Genomic DNA, 23,785 nt, shown 5'->3' on the forward strand with positions numbered 1-23,785 from the left:
TCAGACACTGATCGGAAATGTCATAGCCAAAAACTTTTTCCCAGTCTGTAGGTAATCTTTTTACTCTTTTGGTGAAGTCTTTCGATGAGCATAGGTGTTTCATTTTTAGGAGCTCCCAGTTATGGAGTTCTTCTTCTGCATTGTTAGTAATGTTTTGTATACTGTTTATACCATGTATTAGGGCTCCGAATGTTTTCCCTGTTTTTTTCTCCCAAGATCTTTATCGTTGTAGATTTTATATTTAGATCTTTGATCCATTTTGAATTTGCTTTTATGCAGGGTGTGAGGTATGGGACTTATTTCATTTTTTTGCAGATGGATTTCCACTTATGCCAGCACCATTTGTTAAAAAGACAGTCTTTTCCCCATTTAACTGATTTGCGGCCTTGGTCAAATATCAGCTGCTCATATGTGGATGGATTTATGTCTGGATTCTCAATTCTGTTCCACTGGTCTATGTATCTGTTGTTGAACAAGTACTGAGCTGTTTTGATGACTGTGGCTGTATAATAGGTTCTAAAATCAGGTAGAGTGAGGCCTCCCACTTTGTTCTTCTTTTTCAGTAATGCTTTACTTATCCACGGCTTTTTTCCCTTCTATATGAAGTTGGTGATTTGTTTCTCCATCTCATTAAAAAATATTGTTGGGATTTGGATCAGAATTGCATTGTATCTATAGATTGCTTTTGGTAGAATGGACGTTTTTACAATGTTAAGTCTTCCTATCCATGAGCAAGGTATGTTTTTCCACTTATGTAGGTCTCTTTTGGTGTCTTGCAGAAGATTTTTGTAGTTTTTTTGTGTGTAAGTCTTTTACATCTCTGGTAACATTTATTCCTAAGTATTTTATCTTCTTGGGGGCTACTGTAAATGGTATTGATTTGGTGGTTTCCTCTTCGATGTTCTTTTTGTTAGTGTAGAGGGATCCAATGGATTTTTTATGTTTATCTTGTATCCTGATTCTCTGCTGAACTCTTCTATTAGTTTCAGTATTTTTCTGGAGGATTCCTTAGGATTTTCTGTGTATAAGATCATGTCATCTGCAAATACAGATACTTTGACTTCTTCCTTACCAATCTGGATGCCCTTTATTTCTTTACCTCACCTAATTGCTCTGGGTAGGACCTCCAGCCAGAGCAAGAGTGGTGATAAAGGGCATACTTGTGTGGTTCCCATTCTAAAGGGGAATGCTTCCAGGCTCTCTTCACTTAGGATGATGTTGGCTATTGGCTTTGTATAAATGCCCTGTATTATGTTGCCAAATTTTTCTTGTATTCCTGTTTTGCTGAGAGTTTTATCATGAATGGGTGTTGAACTTTGTCAAATGCCTTTTCTGCATCAATTGATAAAATCATGTGATTCTTGCCTTTTGTTTTATTTATGTGGTGGATTACATTAATTGGTTTTCTAATGTTGAACCATCCCTGTATACCTGGTATGAATCCCACTTGCTCATGGTGAATTATTTTTTGATATGTTGTTGAATTCTATTGGCTAGAATTTTGTTGAGGATTTTTGCATCTACATTCATGAGGAATATAGGTCTATAATTTTCTTTTCTTGTGGTGTCTTTACCTGGTTTTGGTATCAGGGATATGGTGGCTTCATGGAATGAGTTTTTAAGTATTCCATCCTTTTCTACGCTCTGAAATACCTTTAGTAGTAGTGGCGTTAACTCTTCTCTGAAAGATTGGTAGACCTCTGCAGTGAAGCCATCCAGGCTAGGGCTTTTTTTTGTTGGAGGTTTTTCGATTGCCTTTTCAATCTCTTCTTTTGTTATGGGTCTATTTAGTTGTTCTACCTCTGTTTGTGTTAGTTTAGGTATGTAGTGTGTTTCTAGGAATTCATCCATTTCCTCTAGGTTTTCAAATTTGTAAAAGTACAATTTTTCATCATAATCTGATATGATTCTTTTAATTTCAGTTGGGTCTGTTGAAATATCATGCATCCCATTTCTTATTGGGGCTATTTGCTTCCTCTCCTGTTTTTCTTTTGTCACTTTGGCCAGTGGTTTATCACTTTCGTTGATTTTTTCAAAGAACCAGCTTTCGGTCTTGTTAATTCTTTCAATTGTTTTTCTGTTTTCTATTTCATTTAGCTCTGCTGTAATTTTTATTGTTTTCTTCTGGTGTCTGAGGATTTCTTTTGTTGTTCTCTTTCTATTCGTTCAAGTTGTAGGGATAATTCTTTGATTTTGACCCTTTCTTCTTTTTGTATGTGTTCATTTATTGATATAAATTGACCTCTGAGCACTGCTTTTACTGTGTCACAAAGGTTCTCATAGGAGGTGTTTTCATTCTCATTGGATTCTGTGAATTTCTTTATTCTATCCTTAATGTCTTCTATACTCCAGTCTCTTTCGATCAAGGTATTGTGCAGTTTCCAAGTATTAGACTTCTTTTCCCTGCTTTTTCTGTTATTCATTTCTAGTTCTATGGCCTTATGGTCAGAGAAGATTCTTTGGAATGTTTCAATCTTTTGGATTCTGTGGTCTATTGTAGACAATGTTCCATGTGCTTTGGAAAAGAAAGTATATGTGGCTGCTGTTGGGTGGAGTGTTCTGTGTATGTCTATGAGGTCAGGTTGGTTGATTGTGGCGTCGAGATCTTCCGTGTCTTTATTGAGCTTCTTTCTGTATGTCCTGTCCTTCATCGAAAGTGGTGTGTTGAAGTCTCCTACTATTATTGTGGCACTGTTTCTCTCACTTTTTAATACTGATAGAGTTTGTTTTATGTATCTTGCAGCCCTGTCATTGGGTGCAAAAATATTTAATATGGTTATATCTTTTTAGTATATTGTCCCTTTAATCATTATATAGTGTCCTTCCTTATCCTTTCCGATGGATTTAACTTTTAAGTCTCTTTTGTCATAAATTACTATTGCCACTCCTGCTCTTTTTTGATTGTTGTTTGCTTGATATATTTTTTTCCACCCGTTGCGTTTTAGTTTGTTTGTGTCTCTAAGTCTAAGGTGTGTCTCTCGTAAGCAGCATATAGAGGGATTTTTTTTTTAATCCATTCTGCCACTCTCCATCTCTTTATTGGTGCATTTAGTCCATATACATTCAGCGTAGTTATGGATAGGTATGAATTTTTTTTCTTTAATGAATATAGTGCTATCATTTTGATGTCTTTTTTTGTGTGTTGTTGACAGTTTCTTTTTCGCACTTAATTTTATGTGCTGAATAGTTTACCTTTCCTCATATTCCTTGTTGTTGATTTTTTTTTCTGGTGAGTCTGTATTTTTTTCTTGCATTTTATTTTCACTTGTTGGATAGTTTGTCTCTTTTGTGGTTACCTTATTATTTACCCTTACTTTTCTAAATTTAAACCTAACTTTTATTTCGGTGTATTGCCTTGTCTTTGTCTCCATATGGAAGGTCTATGACTATATTTCTTAGTCCCTCTTTATTTTTTTAATGTTGTCTTCTTTTACATAATAACATCACTTTTTCCCTGTTTTGAGCTTTTTTTTAAAATAATTTTTGTTGTGCTTTAAGTGAAAGTTTACAAATCAAGTCAGTCTGTCACATATAAGCTTATATACACCTTACTCCATACTCCCACTTACTCTTGAGCGTTTTTTAAATTTTGATTTATTTTTTTGATTTCACTGTCTTGGTTGACTTCTGATGCTCCGCCCAGTGTTCTAGTCTTGGGCTGATACCTAGTATTATTGATTTTCTAACCAACGAACTCCCTTTAGTATTTCTTGTAGTTTTGGTTTGGTTTTTATGAATTCCCTAAACTTCTGTTTATCTGGAAATGTCCTAATTTGACCTTCATATTTGAGACACAGTTTTGCTGGATATATGATTCTTGGCTGGCAATTTTTTGCCTTGAGTTTTTTATATAAGGCATCCTATTGCCTTGTTACCTGCATGGTTCCTGCCATGTACTCCGAGCTTATTCTTATAGACTCTTCTTTGTAGGTGACTTTTCGTTTATCTCTAGATGCTCTTAAAATTCTCTCTTTATCTTTGGTTTTGGAAAGTTTGACTATAATATGTTTTGGTGCCTTTCTTTTAACGTCTACCTTATGTGGAATTCGATGAGCATCTTAGAGAGATATCTTTTCATCTTTCGTGGTATCAGGGAAGTTTTCTGCCAACAATCTTCAATGATTCTCTGTGTATTTTCTGTTATCCCTCCCTGTTCTTGTACTGCAGTCATTCATAGGTTATTTATCTTGTTAGAGTCCCACATGATTCTTAAGGTTTCTTCATTTTTTTCAAATTCTTTTATATGATTTTTCTTGTAATATATTGGTGCCAAGTGCTTTATTTTCAACTTCAAAGATTCTGCTTTCCACTTGCTCATTTCTGCTCCTCTGACTTTCTATTCAGTTGCTCTTCTGTAATTTTATTGTTACTCTTCTGAGTTTCTAATTGCTGTCTGTCCATGGATTTTTCCAGCTTATTAAATTTTTCATTATGTTCTTGTATAACCTTTTTCATTTCTTCAACTACTTTTTCTGTGTGTTCCTTGGCTTGTTCTGCGTATCTCCTCATTTCCTTCCTGATGTCTTGAAGGGTTCTGTATATTAATCTTTTGTATTCTGCCTTTGGCAATTCCAGGAAGGCACTTTCATCTAGAAGATCCCTTGATTCTTTGTTTTGAGAGCTTGTTGAGGTGATCATGGTCTGTTGCTTTATGTGACTTGATATCTACTGTTGTCTCTGAGCCATCTATAAGTTATTGTATTAGTTTATTTTATGTTTGCTTACTGTGTTGTAGCTTTTTGCTTTGATTTGTTCTGATATTCCCAAATGGGTTGCCTGGGTGAGCTAGCTTGATTATTTTCACCTTTGGAGCTCTGATGTCCTGTCCCTGGATGGCTACAGCTGTTATCAGGTATATCAGTCTAGGGGTCCATTCAATTTTCTTGCATGAATTCAGCTCAGGTGTCCAGGTAGCCGATTATCAATATGTGGTACAGGCTTTGTCCTACAGTCTTAGAGGGGCAGGGGTGATTGGTGTAGGTACTGGTACCTGGTTGCAGCAGGGCATCTTACTCTGAACAAGGCCGGGGTCCTGAGAATCGTCCCCCACATGTCTCTGAGGAAAGCATGTCCCTGTTCCCTAGAGCCTATAGGTGGGGGGTGGGGGGCTCTGCAGACAGACCATGGGCACCCAATGTTTTTGGTTGTAAGGACTGGGAGGTACCAGTTCTCCTTGGATCCTTGTCACAGGTGGCTGGGTGACCTGAGTGGAGCCTCCAGTCCTCTAACCCCTGATGTGGGTAGGTGAGGACCCTGTGTAATAAGCAAAGCAATGTCAAACATCAAATTCTCACCTCTCAACCACACAGCTGAAATAGTTGTAGTCTGCCAAGGAGGGTCTATTCTCCTGAAATAGGCCCACACAAGTCCATGCAGAGGGGAAGGGTACTCAAAGTTCATGGACTGTTTATGCCTAGACAGGAGCCGCTCCTGTCCTGAGCTCTTCTGGTTAATGGAGCTGGCAAATTATCTTTTCCCCTAATTGCAAATTTATTCCTTCTCCAAGGCTGGCAGGATGGCTCTAGGCGCTGAATAGGGCCTATCTCAGAGCCAGGGAAATCATCTGCTGGAGCCAGCTTGGAATCGGGGAGGGGGTGGTGTGGTAAAATATACGCAGGTACTTACCTTTTGCCGAGAGCACCATTCTTCTCTGGTTCCAGAGGTATGAGTAGGCTGTGTGGCTGGCTGCTTCTCCCTGAGGAAACTGCTGTGGAACACTAGTACCAGCCTGCCACAGCCACTCCCAGGAATGGTGCCTGAGTGCTCCCAGTGATTCAGGTCCAGTAACGCCTCTCTGCTTCTGAAACGTCTGTTCCTCCCCCTGACTCTCAGTTCATTTTCTAACCTGCCTTTGATGTTCAGGGCTTCTGGCTTGTCATAAATATATTCATTTCACTTGTTTTTTCAGGTCTTTGTTGTAAGAGGGCTCACTGGAAGCATTTGTTTATTCCACCATTTTGGTCACTCCCTCCTCTGCATCCATATTTTAGGTATCTGTTAGAGCAGTACCTCACTCCTGGTAACAAATTCTGTCTTGGTTATTTAGGGCTGCTATGACAGGAATACCACAAGTGGATGGCTTTAAGACAGAGAATTATTCTCTCAGTCTAGGAAGCTAGAAGACTGAATTCAGGGTGCTGGCTCCAGACAATGGATTTCTCTCTCTGTTAGCCCTGGAGGAAGGTCCTTGTCATCAATCTTCCCTTGGTCTAGGAGCCTCTTAGTGCAGGAACCTCAGTTCCAAAGGACGCACTCTTCTCCTGGTGCTGCTTCTTGATTGTATTAGGTCCCTGTGTCTGTCTGCTCACTTCTGTCTTGTATGTCAAAATAGATTGGCTTAAGATACAATCTAATTTTGTATATTGAGTCCTGCCTCATTAACATAACTGCTACTAATCCCATCTCATTAACATCATAGAGATAGGATTTACAACACACAGAAAAATCACGTCAGATGACAAAATTGTGGACAGTCGCACAATACTTGGTATCGAGCTTAGCCAAATTGATACACATATTTTGCGGGGACACAATTCAATCCATGACAGGACAGTTGTAAAATTAGTAAGAATACTTTCCTTTGGGAAAGGCCAGATTCAAAACCAGTTATCTTCAAGGACTTACACATCCTTTGGTCATGACCTTTCATGTGAAGGATCATTGAGCAGGGACAAGACAATGGGAATTTTACATAAATATTTTTGGGGACACTTTGGAAGGCTTCAAATCAAGTAGCGAGGCTGTGCTCTGTTTGTTCTGAGTATAATGGAGGTAAAATCTACCAACCCTCACCAGAGGGATACCCTCATCATCAGGGTATCTCTTGGGAGATACCCATTGCTAATAGGACCTGTGTTCAAATAGTAAGTGGATTTTATTCAACTAACTCCCTCCAACAGTTACACATTTGTTTTAGTTGTGATTTGCGGATATCCACATTTAGTAGAAGATCTTCCCTGTCACCAAGCTGTGGCAACTTTTGTGGCTAAGAAATTGCTGGAAAATATCGTTCCCACTTGGGGCTCCAGCCATCCTTTGCAGTGATTTAGGTACCCCACTTTACTGGACAAGTGATTGCTGCTATTTGTAAAATATTTCCTGTTTTTTGTCAGCTCCATTGTTCTTACCACACGCAGTCCTCTGGATTTGTAGAACGGAACAATGGTATCATAAAGACCCAATTGGCAAAACTTTCATCTTCAGTGTGGTTGACCTGACCCTCATAAATTGACCCCTTATGAGATAATTGCAGGGTAGCCAATGAATTTACCTTATTTATCAGGAACTGCTGATTCAGATTTGATCCAAGCCAATTTATTAAAATATTGCCAGGCCTTAATTCATTATGCCAAGGAGTATGCTCCTCAAGCAAGCATTTGATGGCGGAGGTACAATGCCTCCTCTTGGACCTAGCAACTATGTTTATTGGAGGACACACGAATTAAAGGATTCACTTGAGCCTTGTTGGAAGGGTCCATACCTATTCCCCCTAATTCATCCTTGTGTGGCTAAATTACGAGGAGTTAAGGAGTGGGTCCATTTATCTCAACTGAAAAAGACTACAGCACCTGTTTGTACTAGAAGTCACAGAAGAACTCAAAGTGAAATTCACTTGTGTTCAAACATGAAGTAGATGACTACAAGAGTGGATGACTTACCCCAGGTCATGGAGCTGGAACATGCAGGTGGCTAAGCTTTAGACTCTGATATACTGCTATCTTTCTAGCTTTAGCTATTCTGTATGTTATATACTTAAGAATTATTTCTTGGTAAACATTTATGCAACTTTTGGAGATTTTTGGAGTTAGTTTGGTAATTTTAACCAAACCCATTGCTGTTGAGTTCTTTCTGACTCATAGCGACCCCATAGGACAGAGTAGAACTGCCCCATAGGGTTTCCAAGGAGCACTTGGTCCATTTGAACTGCAGACCTTTTGGTTAGCAGCTGAACGTTAACTACTACACCATCAGGGTTTCCTTGGTAATTACAGGCACAGTTATTTTTTCTGAATGTTTGTGGTAGTATTCCTTTTCCATATGTGTGTTCTAATCATGACTCCCATTACTGCTTTAATACCTTTATTGTTTCCTTTTTCTATTGCTTGGTAAGAAAATGCTTTTATCAAATTAGTTATTTCAGTAGCCGGTGCTAACAATTTAATTGAGTGCTGGATGCATCACTCTTCCCCTCAGTCTACACAAGATCATACCGATCCTTTTGCTGTGCCAGTATTAGATTATAAATCCACACCTGATTTTACTGTTGATTTTGAGAAACTCTTTAAATGGGCTATTCATGTCACATTATGGCTACTTCCAGAATTACCCACTTATCCATCAACTCCCTGTTTCAATCTTACCAGTGCATGGTTAGAATGTTTTATTCTACCCACACCATGCAATCTTTTTCTTGATGGTGTTCAATATTATTCTACAGTAGTAGCAGATAGTCATTTTAAAAATAATAAAAAAACTCTCAGTTTGTGCGTGACTCAAGGATCCCTGGAATTTGGAGAATTATCCATTCGTGATGATTCATTAACTGCAAAGTGACTCAGAAGGGCCAATCAGTCCATCCCATTTCCTTATATTCAAACCTGGGCAGGCATGTTGTGTGCCCCATCTAGATGTGTCTTTTTGTGTGGAGGATCAGCTTATTCAAGGAAAAACTCTGATAAGTCACTCTATATTTGGGCATTGTCATGTTTACATGGTTGGAATATATGCTAGGCCCATGTACCTTAAAGATGCTAGGAGTTACCATGAGTATTCATTCATACAATAACACCTTGCTATGGAACAGTAACTTGAAATTAATATCCATAAAGAAGATAGAACTTGTCTTCTCAGATAATCCCATCATTTATTACCCAGGATGGGGAGATCCTTCTTATGTGCTGTTGTGCCCTGGCTTGGTATTATGCAATAGAACATCCCATTAGCAATTTATCTGCCACTATGGCTAAAATTGTTGATGATGTGGCCAATGGAATGGCCACCCAACGAAAACTTTAGAATCCTTTGCAAAAGTAGTATTGGACCATGGAATAGTTCTAGATTTCCTCTTAGCCCAGCAAGGAGAGTTTTGCTCCATTGCTAACGCCTGTTGTTGCTCTTGGATTAACTGGAGATGTTGAACAGGATATTGCTAAGATTCATCCAATGCCTGTTTGGTTACAGTCTATACCCCGTATAACTTTACCATTCTTTTTTTATATCTTCAATTGGCTACTTAATAGTGCAGGTTCTTGGTTACGGTCTCTGTTGCAAACTGGGTTAATTATTTTAACAATAATCTTTATTATTGGAATTATAAAATGTGTTATGCGATGTGCATCTACAACAGGAACTGATAACCCTGCTTCATCTCATGCTCAGAGAATTATGTATATCAACACTGCATTCAAGATCATGCTCAAAGAATTATGCATATCAACACTGCATTCAGGAACCCAAAATCAGAGAAGCCTTATGACTTATGTTAGCCATTTGAAAGTAAGTCAGGTTGTTCCTCCAATGTGGCCATACCCTATCCACTCCCTATACCAAAATCACTGAAGACAGCTGCTGAACCATAGCATGATGGACGTACTGGAGCTGCCCAGCAACCAAGATACCGATGGTCCCTGATTATGGGGGAAAAGGGGCTTAACGTGAAAAACTAGAAAGGCATAAATTATGAAGGTTGAGCCACCACCTGGGAGTAGCATATTGACAAACTCATACAGAAGACATTATGCCCATAACTGTGAACAAAGGATGTTCTTCAGAACCCTTGATCAAAGGAACAGAATGATGTGGGATATAAAATCAAAAGAGGCATCTGATGTAAAGTAAAATGGGTGAACTAATGCTAAAGCTCAGTATAATCTTTCACACAGATTCAAACCCTGTTGCTTAGGAACCAACCCTGTCATTAAGGAAACTCTATTCTTTGTGGTCAGGCTAAGAATGTGGATATTACATATCCTGGGGTCTGTAACCAAACCTTATTGAAAGTTTTTGTGTTAAATCAGTCCAGAAAATCTTATGTTCTGAGCAAGGTAATGTTTAGCAATCTGTTCCCGACAGTATCTGTTACGCCATCATCATGTCATCATTTCGGGATGGTCATGAGACCCTCTCCACAAACACATACCTTGCAATTTTGTCCTTTAGCCAATTAATGTATGAATTTTTTTTTTAGCTATATGTAACCACTAATGTTAAAAATCATGTTTTGCTTTCTCCCACCTTTGATTGATTTCAGTCACTGTAAACCAATCAGAATATTGTGTTTTGTAGTTCCTCCCATATAACTATGTGTAATTTGCACTCTCTCCCTTGGATCCATGAGCTTCGGACTCTGAGGTTCTTATGGTCTCTGTTTGAATGACATATGTCTTTGATTTTACTCTAACAGAATTGGAGAATCTCTCTACAACAAGCATAATTTGGTGAAACTACTTGGAGAATCAGCAAATGCACCGTCAAAAACTAATAGACAAAGAGACAAAAGGTTTAAATAAAATCAATAAGCTTAATATCAGCATTTACATAAAATCAGTAGTAGACAACTATCCACACCACTCCCTCAAGACAGTAAGTCCAGCCATTTTACAGGTGAATTTTGCCAAACTTACAAAAGCAAACATCTTTCTTTTATTTAACGAAGTAAATAGGAAGCTAAAAACACAGGACCCAGAGACCAGGTGTGTAGTACAAAGACCTGACGCAGCAGGTGCTGTTCAGACACCTTGCCTTTTAACCCCAAACAGTTGCTGTCAGGCTGATTCTGACTCATGGAGACCCCACATGTGTCAGAGTAGAACTATATACTCCATAGGGTTTTAAATGTTTGATTTTTTTTAGAATTAGACCCAAAAGCCTTTCTTCTGAGGCACCTCTGGGTAGACTTGAATCTCCAGCCTTTCAGTTAGCAGCCAAGCACGTTAACCGTTTGTCTCAACCTTCTGACATATTCAACTTTTTGATAAGTGCAGTCATTTAAGCAACAGGACCATTCAGAGCCACTTCATTTATTCAAAAAGTCTTCCACATGATTGCTTCAAGGGTATCTTGGCTGGTGATGGCTCTTCTATGGTTCAAATCCATGCAAAATGCATATAATATACTTCTGTAAGAAAATACACAATAATTGTATGTGTAATATGATATAAACTCTGGGAGGAAAAAAAGCAAAGATCTATGAAGAATAAGAAAGACTGGAAGAAAATATACCACAATGTTAAGTGAAGTTAAGTTTGAATGACAGAAGTGTGAGTCATTTCTTCTCTTTTGGATTTTTCTTTAGTGAGAAATAATTTAGTAGTTTCCAAATATATTGATGCTTCTTATTAAACTTAAAAACTTTTAATGGTTCTATTACTTCATTGAAACAAACAGAAAACAACTAGCAAAATAGCAAAAGAAAACCTAACCGTATCAATGAGAACATTAAAATTGAATGGACTAAACACGCCAGTCCAAAGGCAGAGATTATGTGACTGGATAAAACAGCAAGATCCAACAATGGGTCTTGCTGCTTACAAGAGGAACACCTTAGATTCAAAGACACAAGTAGGTTGAAAATAAAGAATAGAAAAAGATATAGTATGTAAATAGTAACCATGAGAGAGCTGGAATGGCTATATTAATATCACATTAAATAGACTTTAAAACAAATATTACTATGGACCTTTTTGATAGTCAATACATCTAGAATATATAACAATTATAAACATCCTTCAACAACAGACCCCCAAAATGCATGAAGCAGATACCAGAAGGATTAAAAGAGGAAATAGACAATTTATCAATAATAGTTAGGACTTTCAATACCCCACTCTCAGTCATTGATGGAATAACTACAGAAGACTTTAACACTACTCATTAACTTGACATAACTGATATTTATAAAATGCCCAAGGACTGCAGAACACATGCTCTTTTCAAGTATACATGGAACATTTTCCAGGGTAGGCCTTATACAGGAGCCAAAAACAAGTCTCAATAAAATTAAAAAGACTGAAATTATGCAAAGTGTGTTCTCTGATTCTCTGACCACAATGGAATTAAATAAGAAATCCACAACAGAAAGAAATATGAGAAAACACCAAATACTTGAAAATTAACACACTTCAAAATAATCCATGCATCAAAGAAGAAAACAGACGAGACATTAAAAATAATTTGGACTTAATGAAAAAAAAACACAACATATCAAAACATATGGGATGTATCTCAAGCATTGCTTGTAAAGAAATGTATAACTTTAAATGCCTGTGATAGAAAGAAGAGAAGTCTCAAATAAAAAACCTAAGCTTTCACCGTAGGAAACTACAAAACAGTGAGCAAGCTAAACACAAAGCAAGCAAGAGGGATGAAATAATACTGCAGCTGAAAGAAAAACCCAGAGAAAATCAAATAAACCAAGAGTTGGCTTTTTGAAAAGATCAACAAAATTGACAAACCTTTAACCTTTGGCTAGACTGACCAAGAAGACAAAAGAGAAGACACCGATTACCAAAATCAGGAACGAAAGAGGGGGCACCACTACCAACCCTACAGAAATGAGAAGAATTATAAGGGGTCTGCCCGCCCTCTGCCTCGGTCCGCTCGGGCTCTTCTCACGGTGGTGGCTCTGCGGCTGGGGAGACCTGCCACAGGCCACTCTGTCTCAGCCGCCAACTCCCCCAGCGCAGGTGCAGGTGAAGCGGTGGCTGTCACCCCCAGGGTAGAACCCCTTCATGCACGAGCTGCGCTTCAGCACTCTGCAGAAGGCCCAGATCGCCATCATGACGCTGATCCTCTTCCCCATCCGACTCCTGTTTGCCGCCTTCATGATGCTGTTCGCCTGGTCCTTCGCTTTTGTACCTTCACTGGGATTTGCTGAGAGAGAACCAGAAGAGCCGCTGGCTTGTGGCAGAAGTTCGTGGACTTCCCGCTGAAGGCAGTCATGCAGACCACGTGATTTGCCGGCGGCTTCCACCCGGTGGCCCAGAAGGGGTGACAGGCCCTACCGACTGAGGCTGCCATCCTGGCCCTTGGCACCACACCCCTCGTACTTCGACGCCGTTCCCGTGACCATGACCATGTCATCCATCGTGATGAAGGCAGAGAGCAGGGGTATCCCCATATGGGGAACTCTGATCAAGTACATCCGGCCAGTGTGTTCGGATCAGACCAGGACTTGTACAGGAAAACAGTGGAAGAGATAAAGAGAGGGGCTTAGTCCAATGGGAAGTTATGACAATGATTTTTCCAGAAGGTACTTGTACCAATGGGACCTGTCAAACTATCTTCAAGACTGGTGTGTTTATCCTTGGTGTTCCTGTCCAGCCTGTGGTTTTAGGATACCCAAATAAGCTGGACACGATCATGTGGACGTGGCAAGGACCTGGAGTGTTGGAAATGCTGTGGCTCGCCCTGTGTCAGTTTCACAGTTAGGTGGAAATTGAGTTTCTCCCAGTTTACCACCCTTCCAAGGCGAAGAGGAGCCCGGTGCTATACGCCAGCAGCATGAGGCGCGTCATGGCAGAGACCCTGGGCGTCTCCATCATGGATTTCACGTTTGAGGATCGTTAGGTGGCCCCAGCGGAAGGACAGTTCGTCTCCCCTCTGACACCTTGCCTTCTAGAATTCGCCAGGCTTGTGAGAGGCCTGGGGCTAAAGCTAGAAAAACTTGAAAAAGATCAGAAAGCACAAAGGTGAAGAAGGGCGAGAAGACTGACTTGTGAAGTTCACGGAGTACTTGGAGGTACCCCTTTCCGACACGCTGGACTGCATGTTCTCACTGTTTCACGAGAGCGGAGGTGGCAAGATGGACCTGCGGGAATATGTGATCGCCTTGTCCGTGGTCTGCAGAGCGTCTGAGACTCTGGACACCATCCAGCTGCCATTCAGGATGTACACATGGCAGAAGGACGGCTGCATAAATGAAGACCTGTCCTGCATTCTGAAGACGGCCTTGGGCGTGGCAGAGCTGCTTCTGATAGACCTCTTCAGCGGTGTGGATGAAGATGAGAAGAATCTCTTTTGCTGACAGGTTTGCACACATGTACCCAGACTTCGCAGAAGAATATCTGTATCCTGACCAGGCACGGTTTGAAACCTGCGCTTAGACTCTTGTCAGCGCCAACCCCGAACAGCCTCTGTACAGACGTCAGCCTGGAAAGCACTGACCCTGGCAGGAAGCCTGTCCATAGGAAACTGGACTAGGACAGAAGGTTCTGGAGTGAGGAACCTCCCCGGCTCTGTCACCATGCCCTACCAGGGACTGTAGCTCCCCATTTGCGCATGAGGATATCTGGTGTTCTCTCTCCCCACAGGGCCTACACACATTGTCTCCAGACTCAGGTTTTAGAAGAGGTAGGGTGCGTAAGGGGCTGTGGTGACAGGATGGTTAAGCACTGGGCCTCTAGCCAAAAGGTCAGTCCTTGGAACCCACTAGCAACTCTGTGGGAGAAAGATGTGAGTCTGCTTACCTAAAGATTTACAGCCTTGGAAATCCTATGGGGCAGTTCTACCCTGTCCTGCTCTTTTTTGATTGTTGTTTGCTTGATATATTTTTTTCCATCCTTTGAGTTTTAGTTTGTTTGTGTCTCTAAGTCTAAGGTGTGTCTCTTGTAGGTAGCATATAGACAAATCTTGTTTTTTAATCCATTCTGCCACTCTCTGTCTCTTCATTGGTGCATTTAGTCCATTTATATTCAGTGTTATTGTGGATAGGTATGAATTTAGTGCTATCATTTTGATGTCTTTTTTGGTGTGTTGTTGACAGTTTCTTTTTCCCACTTAATTTTATGTGCTGAGTAGATTATCTTTATATATTGTCCTTTCCTCATATTTGTTGTTGTCAATTTTGTTTCTGCTGAGTCTCTATTTTTCCCTTGTATTTTATTTTGATGTGTAGGATAGTTTGTCTCCTTTGTGGTTACCTTGTTTACCCCTATTTTTCTAAATTTAAACCAAACTTTTATTCTTTGTATCACCGTATCTTCCTCTCCATATGGAAGGTATATGATTACATTTCTTAGTCACTCTTTAGTATTTTAATGTTGTCTTCTTTTACATAATAATATTGCTATTACTCTGTTTTGAGCTTTTTTTTTTTTTTTTAAATAATCTGGCTTTGTTTTCTTGGATTACCCTGTCTGGGTTGACTTCTGATTGCTCTGCCCAGTGTTCTAGTCTTGAGTTGATACCTGATATTACTGATTTTCCAACCAAAGAACTCCCTTCAGTATTTCTTGTGGTTTTGGTTTGGTTTTTTAAAAATCCCTAAACTTGTGTTTATCTGGAAATGTCACAATTTCACCTTCATATTAAAGAGACAGTTTTGCTGGGTATATGATTCTTGGCTGGGAATTCTTTTCCTTCAATTTTTTAAATATGTCATCCCATTGTCTTCTTGCCTGCACGGTTTTGCCAAGTAGTCCGAGCTTATTCTTATTGGCTTTCCTTTGTAGGTGGCTTTTCGTTTATCTATCGCTGCTCTTATAATTCGTTATCTTTGGTTTTGGCAACTTTGATTGTAATATGTCTTGGTGACTTTCTTTTAAGATCTACCTTATGTGGACTTCGATGAGCATCTTGGATAGATATGTTCTCATCTTTCACGATATCAGGGAAGTTTTCTGCCAACAAATCTTCAACAATTCTCTCTGTATTTTCTGTTATTCCTCCCTGTTCGGGTACTCCAATCGCTCGTGGGTTATTTCTCTTGATAGAGTCCCACATGATTCTCAAGGTTTCTTCATTTTTTAAAATTCTTTTATCTGATTTTTCTTCAAATATATTAGGGCCAAGTGATTTATCTTCAAGTTCAAAACTTCCAGCTTCCACTTGCTCAATTCTGCTCCTCTGACTTTCTATTGAGTTGTCTACTTATGTAATTTTATTGTTAATCTTCTGAATTTCTGATTGCTGTCTGCCTATGGATTTTTCCAGCTTATTAAACTTTTCCTTATGGTCCTGAATAATCTTTCTAGTTTCTTAAGCTGCTTTATCTGTGTGTTGCCTGGCTTATTCTGGGGCTTGCCTCATTTCCTTCCTGATGTCTTCAAGGGTTCTGTATATTAAACTTTTGTATTCTGGCTCTGGTAATTCCAGGAATGCACTTGCATCTAGAAGATCCCTGGATCTTTGTTTTGAGAGCTTTATGAGGTGATCATGGTCTGTTTCTTTATGTGACTTGATATTGACTGTTTTCTCCGAGCCATCTATAAGTTATCGTATTAATTAATGCTTGCTTACTGTGTCATAGCTTCTTGCTTTGTTTTGTTTTGATATACCCCTATGAGTTGCTTGAGTGAGCTAGCTTGATTATTTTCACCTTTGTAGCTCTGACGTCCTGTCCCCAGATGGCTAGAGCTGCTATCCGGTATATCAGTCTAGGAGTCCATTCAGTTTACTTGTATGAATTCAGCTCAGGTGTCCAGGTAGCTGATCATCAAGTGTGTGGTACAGGCTCTGTCCTACAGTCTTAGAGGGGCAGGGGATATTGGCGTATATACCGGTATCTGATTGCAGCAGGGGGTCACACTTTGAACAAAGCAGAGGACTGAGAACCAACCCCCGAGTGTCTCTGAGGAAAGCACGTCCCTATTCCCTAGAGCCTGCAGGTAGGTGGGTTCTGCAGATGGACCATGGGCATCCAATGTTTTTGTTTGTAAGGACTGGGAGGTACCAGTAATCTTTAGATCCCTGTCGTGGGTGGCTTCGTGACCTGAGTGGAGCTACTGTCCTTAGGTCCCTGATGTGGGTAGGTGAGGACCTTGTTTAATAGGCAAAGTGATGTCGAACATCAAACACTCACCTCTCCACCACACAGCTGAAACAGTTGGATTCTGCCAAAAAGGGCCTATTCCCCCCAAAATAGGCCCACACAGGTCCATGCAGGAGGGAAGGGTGCTGAAAGCCCATGGATGGTTTATGCCTGGACAGGAGCCGCTTCTGTCCTGAGCTCCCCTGGTTAGTGGAGCTAGCAAATTATCTTTTCCCCCAGTTGCAAATTTTTTCCTTCCCCAAGGCCAGGAGGATGGCTCCAGGTGCTCAACAGGGCCTATCTCAGGCCCAGGGAATTCAGCAGCTGAAGCCAGCATGGGGCTGGGGAGTGCGTGGTAAAATATACACAAGTACTTAGTTTCTGCCGAGAGCGCTGTTCTTTTCAGGTTCCGGAGGTGTGAGTAGGCTGTGTGGCTGGCTGTTTCTCCCTGAGGGAACTGCGGCTGAATGTTAGTACCAGTCCACTGCCACCACCGCTCCAGGAATAGTGCCTGAGTGCTCCCCACGATTCAGGTCTGGTAACTCCTCTCCGCTTCTGAACGGTCTCTTCCTCCCCCTGCCCATCAGATCATTGTCTAAGCTTGCCTTTGAGGCTCAGGGCTCCCAGCTTATCACAAATATACTCGTTTCACTTATTTTTTGGGGTCTTTGTTGTAAAGAGGGCTCGATGGAAGCGTTTGTCTATTCCACCATCTTGGCTCTGCCTCCCATTGTTACCGTTTTGAGTATTTTTTTTTATCTTGGTTTCCCTGTCTGGTGTGACTTCTTATTGCTCTGCCCAGTGTTCTAGTTTTGGGTCAATACCTGATATTATTGATTTTCTAACTAAAGAACTCCCTTTAGTATTTCTTTTAGTGTTGGTTTGGTTTTTACGAATTCCCTAAACTTCTGTTTATCTGGAAATGTCCTAATTTCACCTTCATATTTGAGATATGGTCCTGCTGGATATATGATTTTTGGCTGGCAATTTTTTTCCTTCAATTTTTTATATAAGTGATCCCATTGCCTTCTTCCCTCCATGGTTTCTGCCGAGTAGTCTGAGCTCATTGTTACTGACTCTCCTTTGTAGGTGACTTTTCGTTCATCCCTAACTGCTCTTAAAATTCTCTCTTTATCTTTGGTTTTGGTTTTGGCTGTTAAAATTATCTCTTTATCTTTCTTTTGAGATCTACATTATGTGGAGTTTGATGAGCATCTTGGATAGATATCTTCTCATCTTTCACGATATCAGGGAAGTTTTCTGCCAACAAATCTTCAACAATTCTCTCTGTATTTTCTGTTATCCCTCCCTGTTCTGGTACTCCAATCACTCGTGGGTTATTTCTCTTGAGACAGTCCCACATGATTCATAGGATTTCTTCATTTTTTAAATTCTTTTATCTGATTTGTCTTCAAATATATTGATGCCAAGTGCTTTATCTTCTGTCTCACCAATTCTGCCTTCCATTTGCTCAATTCTGCTCCTCTGACTTTCTATTGAGTTGTCTACTTCTGTAATTTTGTTGTTAATCTTTTGAATTTTGGACTGAAGTCTCTCTATGGATCCTTGCAGCTTATTAAATTTTTCATTATGTTCTTGAATAACTTTTTTAATTTCTTCAACTGCTTTATCTGTGTGTTCCTTGGCTTTTCTGCATATTGCCTGATCTTCTTCCTGATCTCGTTCCTGTTGTCTTGAAGCATTCTGTATATTAGTCTTTTGTATTCTGCATCCAATAATTCCAGGAAGGCACGTTCATCCAGAATATCAGTTGATTCTTTGTTTTGAGAGCTTGTTGAAGTGCTCATCATCTGCTTCTTTATGTGATTTGATATTGACTGTTGTCTCTGTGCCCTCTGTAAGTATTGTATTAGTTCATTTTATGTTTGCTGACTATATCCTAGCTTCTCACTTTGTTTTGTTTTGATACATCCATATAGGTTGTGTGAATGAGCTGGCTTGATTATTTCCACCTTTGAAGCTCTAACGTCATGTCACCAGATGGCTAGTGCTGTTACCAGGTATATAAGCCTAGGAGCCCATTCACTTTTCCTGTATGAATTCAGCTCAGGTGTCCAGGTAGTTGGTTATCAAGTGTGTAGTACAGGCTCTGTCCTACAGTCTTAGAGGGGCAGGGGTGATTGGTGTAGGTACCAGCATCTTGTTGCAGCAGGGGGTCATGTTCTGAACAATGCAGGGGGCTGACATCCATCCCCTGAGTGTCTGTGAGGAAAGAGCATCCCTGTTCCCTTGAACGCATAGTGGGATGGGTCCTGCAGATGGACCTTGGGCACCCAATCCTTTTGGTTTTAAGGACTGGGAGGTACCAGTTATCCTTCGACCTCTGTTGCGGTTGGCTGGGTGACCTGAGTGGAGCCACCAGTCCTTAGGTCCCTGATGTGGGTAGGTGAGGACCCTGCTTAATAGAGAAAGCAATGTCAAACATCAAACGCCCACTTCTCCACCGCACAGCTGAAACAGTTGCAGTTTGCCAACAAGGTCCTATTCTCCTGAAATAGGCCACACATGTCCATGGAGGGGGAAAGGTATTCAAAATCCACGGATCATTTATGCCTGGACAGGAGCTGCTTCTGTCCTGAGCTCCACAGGTTAGTGGAGCTGGCAGATTATCTTTTCCTTAGCTGTGAATTTATTCCTTCTCCAAGGCCAGGGGAATGGGTCAGGACACACAACAGGACCTATCTCAGGCCCAGGGAAATAGGCAGCCACTGAAACTGGCTTGCAGGCTGGGGGTGCGGTAAAATATATGCAAGCACTTAGCTTTTGCAAGAGCGCCGCTCTTCTCTGGTTCTGGAGGTGTCAGTAGGCTGTGCGGCTGGCTGTTTCTCCCTGAGGATGCTGCGGCCAAACACTACCATCAGCCCACTGCAGCTTGAGGGTTCCTAGCGATTCAGGTCCAGCAACCCCTGTCCACTTCTGGACCATCTCTCCCTCCCCCTGCCACTCAGTCCATTTTCTAACTTTGCCTTTGATGGTCAGGGCTTTTAGCTTGTCATAAATGCAATCGTTTCACTTGATTTTTTGGGGGGTCTTTGTTGTAAGAGGGTTCACTGGAAGCACCTGACTATGCTGACATCTGGGCCCCCCCTCCAAAAATATCTTTGTCAAATGGCTGATCATCATCATACCTTCACCAAGGTTGAAGCCTTATCTAGTAAAACCAGGAAGGCCAGTAACACAATTATTATTTAATACTGTTCAAAATTTTGGCCAATTCAATTGAAAAGGAGAAGAAATCAATAATGTTAGTTAGAAACAGAGAAAAAGTATGTCAATATTGTCAAGAAATAATATAAAATTATTACTATTGACAGGTGCAATAAACTACATAACAAAGCACAAGGCTATATTATAAAAAAAATCTCAACTATGCCATGTACTTCCTTCTTGCCAAGCCATCTGCTCAGTGCTTGACATGTTATTATCTCATTTAATCCTCACAAGAACCCTGTCGTTGTTAGGTGCCATTGAGGCAGTTCTAATTCATAGCGACCCTGTGCACAACAGAACAAAAGACTGCCAGGTCCTGCACCATCCTCACAATCGTTGCTATGCTTGAGCCCATTGTTTCAGGCATTGTGTCAATCCATCTCTTTGAGGGTCTTCCTCTTTTTTGCTGATCCTCTACTTTACCAAGCATGATGTCCTTCTCCAGGGACTGATTCCTCCTGATAACATGTCCAAAGTATATGAGACCCAGTCTCACCATCCTTGCTTCCAAGGAGCATTCTGGTTGTACTTCATCCAAGACAGATTTGTTCATTCTTTTGGCAGTTCATGGTATATTGAGTATTCTTCACCAACACCACAATTCAAAGGCATCAATTCTTCTTCAGGCTTCATTATTCATTGTCCAGATTTTGTGTGCATATGAGGCAATTGAACACACCATGGCTTGGGTCAGGTGCACCTTAGTCCTCAAAGTGACGTCTTGCCTTTTTGACACTTTAAAGAGATCTTTTGCAGCAGTTTTACCCAATGCAATGCATCTTTTGATTTTTTGACTGTTGCTTCCGTGGATGTTGATTGTGGATGCAAATAAAATGAAATCCTTGACAACCTCAATCTTTTCTCCATTTACAGTGATGTTCCTTGTTGGTCAAGTTGTGAGGATTTTTGTTTCCTTTATGTTGAGGTGTAATCCATACTGAGGCTAGTGGTCTTTGATCTTCATCAATAAGTGCTTCAAGTCGCCTTCACTTTCAACAAGCAAGGTTGTGTCATCTGCATAATGCAGGTTGTTAATGAGTCTTCCTCCGATCATGATGCCCTGTCCTTCTTCATATAGTCCATCTTCTCGGATTATTTGCTTAGCATACAGATTAAATAGGTATGGTGAAAGGATACAACCCTGATGCACACCTTTCCTAACTTTAAACCATGCAATATCCCCTTGTTCTGTTTGAATGACTGCCTCCTGATCCATGTACAGATTCCTCATGAGCACAATTAAGTGTTCTGGAATACCTATTCTCTGCAATGTTATCCATAATTTGTTTTGTTCCACACAGTTGAATGCCTTAGCACAATCAGTAAAACACATGTAAACATTCTTCTGGTATTCTCTGCTTTCAGCCAGGATCCATCTGACATCAGCAATGATATCCCTGGTTCCATGTCCTCTTCTAAATCCGTCTTGAATTTCTGGTGGTTCCCTATTGATATAATGCTGCAGCTGCTTTAGCATTCAAAATGATCTTCAACAAAATTTTTCTTGCATGTGATATTAATGATATTGTTTGACAATTTGTGCATTTGGTTGGATCACCTTTCTTGGGAATAGGCATAAATATGGATCTCTTCTAGTTGGCTGCCAGGTAGCTGTCTTCCAAATTTCCTGGGGTAGACAAGCGAGCACTTACAGCGTTGCATCTGTTTGTTGAAACATCTCAATTGATACTCCGTCAATTCGTGGGGCCTTGTTTTTTGCCAGTGCCTTCAGTGAGCTTGGACTTCTTCCTTCAGTACCGTTGGTTCCTGATCATATGTTACCTCCTGAAATGGTTGGACATCGACCAGTTCTTTTTGGTATAGTGACTCTGTGTATTCCTTTCATCATCTTTTGGTGCATCCTGTGACGTTTAATATTTTCCCCATAGAATCCTTCAGTATTACAACTCGAGGCTTGAATTTTTTTGTCAGTTCTTTCAGCTTGAGAAATGCTGAGCATGTTCTTCCCTTTTGGTTTTCTATCTCCATGTCTTTGCACATATTGTCATAATACTTTACTTTGTCCTTGCAAGCCGCCCTTTGAAATCTTCTGTTCAGCTCTTTTACTTTATCATTTTTTATCCTTTTGCTGTAGCTACTCGATGTTCAAGAGCAAGTTCAGAGTCTCTTCCTACATCCATTTAGATCTTTTCTTTCTCTCCTGCCTTGTCAATGACCTCTTGGTTTCTTAATGTATGATGTCCTTGATGTCATTCTACATCTTGTCTGGTCTTTGGTTATTAGTGTTCATTGAACCAAATCTATTCTCGAGATGGTCTCTAAATTCAGATGGAATATACCAAAGGTTGTACTTTGGCTCTTGTGGACTTGTTCTAATTTTCCTCAATTTCAACTTGAACTTCCATGTGAATAATTGATGGTCTGATCTGCAGTCAGCCCTGGCCTTGTTCTGACTGATGATATTGAGCTTTTCCATCATCTCTTTGCACAGACATAGTCAGTTTATTCCTGTGTATTCCATCTGGCAAGGTCCATGTGTATAGTCAACATTTATGTTGGTGAAAAAAGGCATTTGCAATGAAGAAGTCATTGGTCTTGTAATATTCAATCATGGGACCTCTGGCATGATTTTATTACCAAGGCCATATTTTCCAACTACTGATCCTTCTTCTGTTTCCAGCTTTCACATTCCAGCCACCAGTAGTTATCAGTGCATCCTGTTTGCATGTTCGATCAATTTCAGACTGAAGAAAAAAAGAAGTTGGTGAAAAATCTTAAATTTCTTCATCTTTGGCCTTAGTGGTTGGTTCGGATTTTAATAATAGTCGTATTATCTGGTCTCCCTTTTAGGTGTGTGGATATTATCCTATCACTGACAGTGTTGTACTTCAGGATAGATCTTGAAATGTTCTTTTTGTCATCGAATGCAATGTCATCCCTCTTCAAGTTGTCTTTCCCAGGGTAGTAGACCATATGAATGTCCAATTCAAAATGACCAATACCAGTCCACTTCACCTCACTAATGCTTGGGATATTGATCTTTATGCGTTCCATTTCATTTTTGACTGTTTCAAATTTTCCTAGATTCTTGCTTTGTACATTCCACGTTCTGATTATTAATCGACGTTTGCAGCTGTTTCCTCTCATTTTGAGGTGTGCCACATCAGCATACGAAGTTCCCAAAAGCTTGACTCCATCTATGTCAACTTTACTTTGAGGAGGCAGTTCTTCCCCAGTTGTATTTTGAGTGTCTTCCAATGTGAAGGGCTCATCTTCCAGCACTGTAGCAGATAATGTTCTGCTGCTATTCATAAGGTTTTCACTGGCTAATTCTTTTCAGAAGTAGACTGCCAGGTCCTTCTTCCTAGTCTGTCTTAGTCTGGAAAGTCAGTTGAAACCTGTCCCCCGTGGGCGACCCTGCTGGTATTTGAATACCAGTGGCATATTTCCAGCATCCCAGGAACACACAAGCCCACACAGTATGACAAAGTGACAGACACGTGAGGGCACAGGAACCCCAGGAGGTACATTTATCATTGCTTCTATTTTGCAGATGTGGAAACTAAGTTCCAGAAGTGTTGAGTAGGAGGTGAGTGGTGAGTGGTAGAGCCAGGATTCCAATCTGAGTGACCTGATTCTGGAGCCTGCACACGTAACTTCCCTGCTACCCACTGTTTAAAAACCAAAGGATATCTTTCAATAAGAAGTCCCCTTACTTAATACATGAGAAGCAACAGCTTTTTGTATATCGTATCATAAAAAAACTTTGAAAATATAATGGGAAAACACAAAAAACAAAAAACATTCTACTTACCATAATAATAATAATAAAAAAAAACCACTGCC

At 40.4% G+C, this 23,785-nt stretch overlaps 1 long non-coding RNA gene and 1 pseudogene across 1 annotated transcript in view; one reads left to right on the top strand and one right to left on the bottom strand.

Annotated features, from left to right (window-relative positions):
* LOC135228727 (uncharacterized) overlaps nucleotides 1–23,785 on the bottom strand; it is a 152,909-nt gene that overhangs the window by 51,220 nt on the left and 77,904 nt on the right. The gene's annotated exons all lie outside the window — the stretch shown is intronic.
* Nucleotides 12,714–15,088, top strand: LOC104847408 (lysophosphatidylcholine acyltransferase 1-like; annotated as a pseudogene).

The sequence above is a fragment of the Loxodonta africana genome, chromosome 27 (genome assembly GCF_030014295.1).
Source record: "Loxodonta africana isolate mLoxAfr1 chromosome 27, mLoxAfr1.hap2, whole genome shotgun sequence".
NCBI lineage: Eukaryota > Metazoa > Chordata > Mammalia > Proboscidea > Elephantidae > Loxodonta > Loxodonta africana.